The sequence below is a fragment of the Mus musculus genome, chromosome 11 (assembly GCF_000001635.26).
Source record: "Mus musculus strain C57BL/6J chromosome 11, GRCm38.p6 C57BL/6J".
Classification (NCBI taxonomy): domain Eukaryota; kingdom Metazoa; phylum Chordata; class Mammalia; order Rodentia; family Muridae; genus Mus; species Mus musculus.
The window spans coordinates 15,042,291-15,053,824 of NC_000077.6; the positions used below are offsets into that span (position 1 = coordinate 15,042,291).

General features: G+C 39.5%; 1 pseudogene; it reads left to right on the forward strand.

Annotated features, from left to right (window-relative positions):
- On the forward strand, window positions 6,845-7,969 carry Gm12009 (predicted gene 12009; annotated as a pseudogene).

Genomic DNA, 11,534 nt, shown 5'->3' on the forward strand with positions numbered 1-11,534 from the left:
TAGCCTTCTTCATATGTGCTACAAAGTCACCATGTTTGGAAGTGCAACGTCTTCACAGAGTACTTCCTGGTTTTGGTTCTGTACCTGGTACAGAGGCCACTGCTGCAAAGTTCCTGTTTTTGTCACACAGTATTATCACCCATACTTTCATGCTTCATATTCAGACACTTGAGTTACTAAAAGCAGTTATTAAAACTCTAGTATGTTAAATAAGTTTATGATTTTGTATGGGGCTTTGTAGTCTTGAAGAGTGGCAAGGCAAGAAATTTCATGTGATTGGTCTCATATCATATGGCACCAAGAACTAATCTCATTGCAATTTTGAGTGTCCTTCCTCAGGACTTTTGTTCTTCTTTCTCTAGTAAATATGAACTCTGTCTTCTGAGAATTTATAGAGTCTTACAGGACTGAAGGAACATGGCCATCACCAGAGAATGCAACTGCAGACACTGTTGACACATTTGGGAACCTTCAGCAGGTCCCTGAGACATCATTTTTTAGAATATCCATGGAATGCTTATTTTTTCAGAAAGTCATATATGGAAGCGCTATTTCCTTCACCTCTCTCTCACCCCACACAGGTAGCCAGTAGCAAAACCACTACAAGGACTCTACTGAACTGTTAATGTGTCAGTTGAACCAGAGTAGGTTTCCTTAAGCCACATTTTCTGAGTTCAAAGAGTGTGGCACATTTAAGTATATTTTACTTTGAAAAATACTTTTGTTTTTGTATGTTCTAGATGTTAACTGATTTTATTACTTTAGGAATTATTGAATGCATACATAGAAAATGTCTCATTTTATTTCTAAATACTGACAGTAAATACTGACTGATATAATTTTGATTTTTTAAACAGTTTACTTATTTTGATTTTATTTGTAAGAGTATTTAACTGCACATATATCCACCACATGAATTCATTGCTCAGGGAACACAAAAAAGAGTATCAGATCCCTGAATTGAAGTTGTGAACGTTTTGAACCTCCAAGTCGATATTGGAAGTGTTCAAAGCTAAACCCACTATAGATTCGGAAAGAGCTCTTAACCTCTGAGACATCTCTGCAGATGTAGTGGTCTTGGTTTAAAGACAACAGGATTTTGATCCCAAAGTGTTAGAGAGAAGCAGACATTCATGTGAGTACCTGTATTTTTGCTAATGTTTTATACTGTGTAGAGTGTTTTTTTCATTTCCTAAAATAAATGTATTTGTCACAGTTTGATAACTAACAGCTTCTCCAAACACTAACTCCATGTATTTATTGTCTTCTAAACAGAATAATGAGAGCTGGTTTTTACCTGAGACTTCCAGAATAGCTTTTCAGGGAAGGTCTCTAATTGCTGTTCTATATACACAAATTGCCTATTGAACTCCCACCTCTTTCCCTTTATGCGATCCTTCTCTTTGTTGGTAACCAACTTTCTTCCTATTTTCTTACTACAAATTTAGTAGAGAGCAACAACCATAATGATGAAATTGTCTTCTCACAATCCTTTACTCTGGACCTGTTGAATACAGTGCTCTCAAGATTTTAAGACATCTTCCAGAAAAGGAAAATGAGTGTGTGTGTTGGGGGAGGGGGGAGCAATCTAGCAAATTGATAGGATACATTATCTTAATTTAGATTCAAATTAATCTTATTATATCAGTTATGATTTTTGTAGCTATAAGAGAATACTTATGAAGGATGACTTTAAAGAAGGGTTTGCGTTGTTTCATAGTTTGGGGAACTGTACATCATCCTGAAATAGCAAGGGCTTTAAGCAGGATGCCTAGCTGAACCCATTGTGTAGTCAGTCTAGAAACTTAAAGGGATGGATGGTAGAGCTCAACTTGTTCAGTTTTTCCCCTCTTGATTTACTTTTGGATGGTACCAATTTCAGAGTAAATTCACACTTGGTTAACCATTTGCAAATGCTTTACCGAAAAGGTCGTATGTGTGTCTTAATGAAATAGGTGATTTCAAATATGATAAATTGCCATTGAAGCCAGACTTTTATCTATAGAAAGAATAAATTATAATCTCTTAAAGATGAAATGATAAAATTATCTTTTAAGACCTTACAATTTAGTATGTGCCAAGTTAGTTCACACTCACGTAAGACTTCCTTCGCTTATGTTTGCTTTAGTTATATTTAATGATAAAATTGTCTAAATAATGGGAAAGCCTAGACAAATATTTTTACATTTACTTATGTAAATGTATGTGAGAGAGATGGATGGGGAGAGGGAAGAGATGGGGAGAGGGAGAGGGAGAGGGAGAGGGAGAGGGGGAGGGGGAGGGGGAGGGGGAGGGGGAGGGGGAGGGAGAGGGAGAGGGAGAGGGAGAGGGAGAGAGGGGCCCTTGATAGTGTTCACTTAGAGTTCAGAGAATACATTTCAGAAGTTGATTCCCTCCTACCAGTAAGTGCATCCTGGGGGTCAAATTTATGTTTTGAGTTTTTCAGAAAGCACCTTTACATACTGAGCCATCTGTTCGATCCTAGATATTTTTTTAAAAAATTCTCTGTAAAGTGTTTTTACATGTAACAAATATATCCAAAATCAGAGTACAAATAATCTTTGACATGCAGTAACACTTCTTTCTGATAAATCTGCCAACAACTAAAAGCAATGTAAGTCAAGGACAGTTAATATAACTAATTTCTGAACATGATGTTCACTGTCATGATACAATGCAAACTACCTTATTCATTTTTACCATGCAGCAGTAGATTGTCAGCAGCCTTTCTATTGATCTGCCCAGTGCTGGGAATAGGCACCGCACTCTAGATCATCATCATATGAGAAACCCAAAACTTGACTTGCCATTTGTACTGTGTACATGTCACTTCCACACCACTGTATCCTATCGAAGTCACAAGTAGGGGGCTGGCTGCTTAAATATTTGGTCATCAGAGATTTTGCACATTTCTGACTATATTCTGTAATGTCCCCTCACAAGAAGATAATAACCATTGTGCTGTTTGCTTCAGGATCATAATATTGCTTATTTTAATGACTTCAGCATCTATAAGGTAACATTGTATTTATCTCATTTTTTACTTCACACTCTCAAATCATTCCTCCTTTGTAATATTTTATCTTATAAATAAATGAAACTTAATTCCATTTAGCTTAGGAAACTTTATTCCTGGGAAGCTTAATGATTTCAGAAAGTCCATAATTAGCCGAGCAGTGGTGGTGCATGCCTTTAATCCCAGCACTTGGGAGAAAGAGACAGACAGATTTCTTAGTTTGAGGCTAGCCAGGTCTACAGAGTGAGTTCCAGGATAGCCAAGGCTATTCAGAGAAACCCTGTCTCAAAAAAACAAAACAACAGAAAGAAAGAAAGAAAGAAAGAAAGAAAGAAAGAAAGAAAGAAAGAAAGAAAGAAAGAAAGAGTCTATGATTAGCTTAAAATACAATGTCTTTCACCTGCTAATGTAATTAGGTTTCCTCATTTATAGTTAATTTTATATATCTATCTTAGATTGCAATATATAATATTTAAAGGATAGACTCTAGGAACACTGTTGCAGCATTTATTTAATACTTGTGTCCTTCTACTTTATGTTACTTAATACAAGGCATGAGAAAAGGGATTCCTATTGGCCAAACAAGTCAAAATGTGGAGTAGAGGCTCCAATTTGTTTTCTCCGAGAGTATGATTTGAGTTCATTGCCAGCTAATTCTACCTTCAGAATGCTCCTTTTAGTGAAGAGAGAATTTGGAAATTGAGAATGAAGCTTTCAGTCTCCCAAATGCTATAGTGATTTCTCCACTCTAATGTCATCTCTGTGAGTAGTGCAGAAAAATATATTGCAAACAGCATGAATTTCATTACCATTGAGAATTCCCAATTCCTATTATATTGTTTCCTTCTGACTTTATATGGTCTAGCTATTTCTTTTTAACAAGAACTTAGTTTCTAACAACACTAATATATTTACTGATTTTTTTTTCTCCAGTGTATGTAATTATACACGAACATTTCTCTTAAAAGATTCTTTTAGTGGAGTTAAAAATATATTTGCACCTTTTTTTTCTTGAAATGTATCTGTTAAAAATGTATACCATATATGATTTATTTCTTCAAAGTTAGCAATACCTCTCCTGCAATACCTCTCCTGGGCATATATCCAGAAGATGCCCCAACGGGTAAGAAGGACACATGCTCCACTATGTTCATAGCAGCCTTATTTATAATAGCCAGAAGCTGGAAAGAACCCAGATACCCCTCAACAGAGGAATGGATACAGAAAATGTGGTACATCTACACAATGGAGTACTACTCAGCTATTAAAAAGAATGAATTTATGAAATTCCTAGCCAAATGGATGGACCTGGAGGGCATCATCCTGAGTGAAGTAACACATTCACAAAGGAACTCACACAATATGTACTCACTGATAAGTGGATATTAGCCCCAAACCTAGGATACCCAAGATATAAGATACAATTTGCTAAACACATGAAACTCAAGAAGAATGAAGACTAAAGTGTGGACACTATGCCCCTCCTTAGAATTGGGAACAAAACACCCATGGAAGGAGTTACAGAGACAAAGTTTGGAGCTGAGATGAAAGGATGGACCATGTAGAGACTGCCATATCCAGGGATCCACCCCATAATCAGCTTCCAAACGCTGACACCATTGCATACACTAGCAAGATTTTGTTGAAAGGACCCAGATGTAGCTGTCTCTTGTGAGACTATGTCGGGGCCTAGCAAACACAGAAGTGGATGCTCACAGTCAGCTAATGGATGGATCATAGGGCTCCCAATGGAGGAGCTAGAGAAAGAACCCAAGGAGCTAAAGGGAGCTGCAACCCTATAGGTGGAACAACATTATGAACTAACCAGTACCCCGGAGCTCTTGACTCTAGCTGCATATGTATCAAAAGATGGCCTAGTCGGCCATCACTGGAAAGAGAGGCCCATTGGACACGCAAACTTTATATGCCCCAGTACAGGGGAACGCCAGGGCCAAAAAGGGGGAGTGGGTGGGTAGGGGAGTGGGGGTGGGTGGGTATGGGGGACTTTTGGTATAGCATTGGAAATGTAAATGAGCTAAATACCTAATAAAAAATGGAAAAAAATGTATACCATATATGATTTATTTCTTCAAAGTTAGTAACAAAAACATCACTCAATTCAAAGACCAACAGGTATGTTCATTTCTTCATTTGGGTATTTATGACTTTGTATTTTTTAATTGCATATTTTCCTTATCTACATTTGAAATGTTTCCCCTTTACAGGTCTCCTCTTCAGAAACCCCCTATCCCATTGCTCCTCCCCCTGCCTCTATGAGGGTGCTCACCCACTCACTCACCCACTCCCATTTTTTCCGCCCTGGCATTCCCCTACATTGGGACATAGAACACCCTGAGGCCCAAGGGCCTCTCCTCCCACTGACCAGTCTCTGCCACATTTGCTGCCAGTGCCATGCATATTCTTTGATTGGTGGTCTAGTCCCAGGAAGCTTTGTGGGGGCAGTCTGGCCTGTTAACACTGTAGCTCCCTCCATGTGGCTGCAAGACCCCTCAGGTCCCTCAGTTGCTTCTCCAACACCTCCACTGGGGATCCATATCCTCAGTCCAATGGTTGGTTGCAAGCATCCACCTCTGCATTTGTCAGGCTCTGGCAAAGCCTATCAGGAGACAGCTGTATCAGGTTTCCATCAGCAAGCACTTCCTGGTATTCACAGATAGCACCAGAGTTTGGTGGCTTTATATAGGATGTATCCACAGGTGGGGCAGTCTCAGGATGGACTTTCCTTCAGACTCTGCTCCACACTTTGTTTCTATTTCTTCCTGTGAGCAATTGTTCACCCTTCTAAGAAGCACTGAAGAGTCCACATTTTGGCCATCCTCGTTCTTAGGCTTCATATAGTCTGTGAATTGAATCTTGGATATTCCAAATTTTGAAGCTAATATCCACTTTTAGTGAATACATACCCTGTGTGTAATTTTGTGACTGAGTTACCTCACTCAGGATTATATTTTCAAGTTCCATCCATTTGCCTGTGAATTTCATCAAGTCATTTTTTAATAGCTGAGAAGTATCCCATTGTGTAAATGTATAACATTTTCTATATCCATTCCTTTGTTGAGGGACATCTGGGTTGTTTCCAGCTTCTGGCTATTATAAATATGGTGGTTATGAACATAGTGGAACATGTGTCCTTATTACATAATGGAGCATATTCTGGGTATATGACGAGGAGTGGTATAGCTAGGTCCTCAGGTTGTACTATGTCCAATTTTCTGAGGAACTGTCAAATGATTTCCATAGTAGTTGTACCAGCTTGCAATACCACCAGAAATGGAGGAGAGTTCCTCTTTCTCCACATATATGCCAGCATCTGCTGTCACCTCAGTTTTTGATCTTAGCCATTCTGATTGGTGTGAGGTAGAATCTCAGGGTTATTTTGATTTGCATTTCTCTGATGACTAAGGATGTTGAACAATTCTTCAGGTGATTCTCTGCCATTCAAGTTTCCTTATTTGAGAACTCTGTTTAGCACTGTTCCCCATTTTTAATAGCGTTATTTGGTTCTCTGTATATATTGGATATTAGCCCTCTATCAGATGTGAGATTGGTAAAGATCTTTTGCCAATCTGCTGGTTGTTGTTTTCTCCTATTGACAGTGTCCTTTGCTGTACAGAAACTTTGCAATTTTATGAGGTCCCATTTGTCGACTATTTGATCTTATAGCAAAAGCCACTGGTGTTCTTTCTGTTCAGGAACTTTTCCCCTGTGCCCACACGTTCAAGATCCTCCCCACTTTCTCTTCTATTAGATTCAATATATCTGTTTTTTTTTTTTTTTTTTTTTTTTTTGGAGGTCCTTGATCCATTTGGATCATCACCACCTTTGAGCATGCTCACAATATGTGCATGATGAAGTTCAGCGTCAGCCCTGTTGTCATGGTGGCAGTGGAGGCCAAGAACCCAGCTGACCTGCCCAAGCTGGTGGAGGGGCTGAAGAGGCTGGCTAAGTCTGACCCTATGGTGCAGTGCATCATTGAGGAGTCTGGAGAGCACATCATTGCTGGCGCCGGTGAGCTGCACCTCGAGATCTGCCTTAAGGACCTGGAGGAGGACCATGCCTGCATCCCCATCAAGAAATCTGAACCTGTTGTGTCATACCTGGAGACAGTCAGTGAGGAATCCAATGTGCTGTGTCTATCCAAGTCACCCAATAAGCACAACCGGCTGTACATGAAGGCCAGGCCCTTCCCTGACGGCCCGGCAGAGGACATCAATAAGGGTGAGCTGTCTGCCCGCCAGGAGCTCAAGGCATGTGCCCGCTACCTGGCCGAAAAGTATGAGTGGGACATTGCTGAAGCCCGCGAGATCTGCTGCTTTGGTCATGATGGCACTGGCCCCAACATTCTCACCGACTTCACCAAGGGCATGAGGTACCTGAATGAGATCAAGAACAGTGTGGTGGCTGGCTTCCAGTGGGCTACTAAGGAGGGTTCTCTTTGTGAGGAGAACATGCGTGGTGTGCAGTTTGATGTTCATGATGTGACCCTGCACGCTGATGCCATTCACAGGGGAGGTGGCCAGATCATCCCCACAGCACGCCACTGCCTCTATGCCAGTGTGCTGACCGCACAGCCATTCCTCATGGAGCCTATTTATCTGGTGGAGACCCAGTGTCCTGAGCAAGTGGTGGGTGGCATCTACGGTGTCCTGAACAGGAAGCATGGACATGTGTTTGAGGAGTCCCGGATGGCCGGTACCCCCATGTTTCTGGTCAAGGCATACCTGACTGTCAATGAGTCCTTTGGCTTCACCACTGATCTGCGATCCAACACCAGCGGCCAGGCCTTCCCCCAGTGCATTGACCACTGGCAGATCCTGCCTGGGGACACTTTTGACAAAGCAGCCGTCCCAGCCAGGTGGTAGCAGAGACACGCAAGTGCAAGGGCCTGAAGGAGGGCATCCCAGCGCTGGACAACTTCCTGAACAAACTGTATATATGTACAGGAAGATAAGACTGGATCAATTTGCATCTTCTACATGTTGACACACACCACTTGTTGAAGATGCTATCTTATTTTTTTCCCACTAGATGGTTTTAGCTCCTTTGTCAAAGATCAAGTGATCATAGGTATGTTGGTTCATTTCTGGGTCTTCAATTCTATTCCATTTATCTACATGATTATCACTGTACAAATACCGTGCAAGTTTTGTTATTGCTGTTGTTGCTGTAGTTATTGTTATTGTTGTTTTTTTTTAATCACTATTGCTCTGTAGTACAGCTTGAGGTCAGGGATGGTCTTGCCCCCAGACGTTTTATTATTGTTGAGAATAGTTTTCACTATACTGGGCATTTTGTTATTCTAAATGAATTTGAGAATTGCTTTTTCTTTTTTTTTTTTTGTAATATTTTATATTAGGTATTTTCCTCAATTACATTTCCAATGTTATCCCAAAAGTCCCCCATACCCTCCCCCCCACTTCCCTACCCACCCATTCCAACTTTTTGGCCCTGGTGTTCCCCTGTACTGGGGCATATACAGTTTGCGTGTCCGATGGGCCTCTCTTTCCAGTGATGGCCGACTAGGCCATCTTTTGATACATATGCAGCTAGAGTCAAGAGCTCCGGGGTACTGGTTAGTTCATAATGTTGTTGCACCTACAGGGCTGCAGATCTCTTTAGCTCCTTGGATACTTTCTCTAGCTTCTCCATTGGGGGCCCTGTGATCCATCCAATAGCTGACTGTGAGCATCCACTTATGTGTTTGCTAGGCCCCTGCATAGTCTCACAAGAGACAGCTATATCAGGGTCCTTTCAGCAAACTCTTGCTAGTGTATGCAATGGTGTCAGCGTTTGGAGGCTGATTATGGGATGGATCCCTTGGATATGGCAGTCTCTAGGTGGTCCATCTTTTTGTCTCAGCTCCAAACTTTGTCTCTGTAACTCCTTCCATGGGTGTTTTGTTCCCAATTCTAAGAAGGGGCAAAGTGTCCACACTTTGGTCTTTGTTGTTCTTCAATTTCATGTGTTTTGCAAATTGTATCTTATATCTCAGGTATACTAAGTTTCTGGGCTAATAGCCACTTATCAGTGAGTACATATCATTTGAGTTCTTTTGTGATTGTGTTACCTCACTCAGGATGATGCCCTTCAGGTACCTCCATTTGCCTAGGAATTTCATAAATTCATTCTTTTTAATAGCTGAGTAGTACTCCATTGTGTAAATGTACCACATTTTTGTATCCACTCCTCTGTTGAGGGGCATCTGGGTTCTTTCCAGCTCCTGGTTATTATAGATAAGGCTTCTATGAACATATTGGAGCATGTGTCCTTCTTAACAGTTAGAACATCTTCTGGATATATGCCCAGAAGAGGTATTGCGGGATCCTCCAGAAGTACTATGTCAAATTTTCTGAGGAACCGCCAGACTGATTTCCAGAGTGGTTGTACAAGCTTGCAATCCCACCAACAATGGAGGAGTGTTCCTCTTTCTCCACATCCTTGAATGTGTGGGCACAGGGGAAAAGTTCCTGAACAGAACATCAGTGGCTTTTGCTATAAGATTAAAGAGTCGACAAATGGGACCTCATAAAATTGCAAAGTTTCTGTACAGCAAAGGACACTGTCAATAGAAGAAAACAACAACCAGCAGATTGGTAAAAGATCTTTACAATCTCACATCTGATAGAGGGCTAATATCCAATATATACAGAGAACCAAATAACGCTATTAAAAATGGGGAACAGTGGTAAACAGAATTCTCAAATAAGGAAACTTGAATGGCTGAGAAGCACCTGAAAAAATGTTCAGCATCCTTAATCATCGGAGAAATGCAAATCAAAACAACCCTGAGATTCCATCTCACACTAGTCAGAATGGCTAAGATCAAAAATTCAGGTGACAGCAGATGCTGTCGACGATGTGGAGAAAGAGGAACACTCCTCCATTGTTGGTGGAGAATTGCTTTTTCTAACTCTATGAAGAATTGAGTTGAAATTTTGATGGGGATTGCATTGAATCTATATATTGTTTAGGCAAGATGGCCATTTTTAGTGTATTAATCCTGCCAATTCATGAGCACGGGAGATCTTTCCATCTTCTGAAGTCTTCTTCAATATCTTTCTTCAGAGACTTGAAGTTCTTGTCATTAAGATCTTTCACTTGTTTGGTTATAGTCATACCAAGATATTTTATATTGTTTGTGACTATTGTGAAGGGTGTCATTTTCTTAATGTCTTTCTCAGCTTATTTATCCTTTGAGTATAGGAAGGCTATTGATTTGTTTGAGTTAATTTTATATCCAGCTACTTTGTATCTTAAATTTACATAGATCAGATGGCAATATCTTTGACATTCTGGCAGAAGTCTGACTTCTCTGCTTTATTTTTAATTGACCCCTCCCATGGGTGTAATTTTCATGAATTATTTGTTTGTCTTAGAGAAAATAAGGTATTGGAGAATTTTTTTTCATTGTTTCTTCTATTAATTGAAAACACTTTGTACCTTCATCTGTCTTTTTTTTTGTTTGTGTCAATGCCATATCCTCATGTAACTATCATCTCATGATTGTAGATGTATGCATGGTTCTTCCCACAGTCTTCATAAAAGTCTTTTTAGCTCTGTTCCAGAGAACCATCACACATTTTGTTGCAAGGAGGAGTATCTTGTTCATTTGGTTCTGCAAGTGAAAGGAGACAAAAATGTTTTGCACGACATGCAAATGTCTGCATGAAGCTTCTGGGGAAGCTGTCTAAGAAGTACACTACAGGCTCCAAAAATCTTTATCTTTTATAACAGAACTACTTAGCCTATGTGGAAATAATTGTTTGTTTTAAAATCAATTTTTCTTATCAGGATGCATTATTTAATAGATTTTTTTTTGACACCAGGATAGGCACATTTTGAGTTAAGCCCATGTTTGTATTTCAAATTTGCCCTTCTTTGTTAACAGTTGCTTCATCCCATCCTTAGAAAATATCTTCCCTAATCATTGCATTTACACCTGTACACTAGGCATCATTACAACCTTCCTAGAATGTTTGTGCATAGCACAAATTTATAACTATTTATATTATGTTAATGTTCTTTAATAAATGTGGATCAAAGCTGGCTTATAACACACAGATTGGCACATCCAATCATAATTATGGAAGTATCAGTACCTTCCTCCTTCAGGAAAGTTTACTCCTTAATTCCTTATTTTATTACCATTTAAAAAATTCTGTATGACTAGTTTGTGTCATTAACACATATCACATATTGATTTATTTTGGTACCATTTATCTCACTTTCAAATGTTACAAATTATTCTAAGAGAGTGCAGTTTGAACATGATAACTTGCTTGAAATGGAAATTTTATGTTTTGTTGTATTTCATTTAATAAAGTTTTTATTTATTAATAATTACATACAGGAGAGAAAAGTGTAAACTATAATTTTCTACAAGCCAGACAAATTTTGTGAAAAACTGCAAAGAAAAATTGTGACAAGTATGTTTTTACAAATATCTACAAAGGTACTTTAGATGTTATGCTAAGTAGCATTATTATCCAATTCTAAC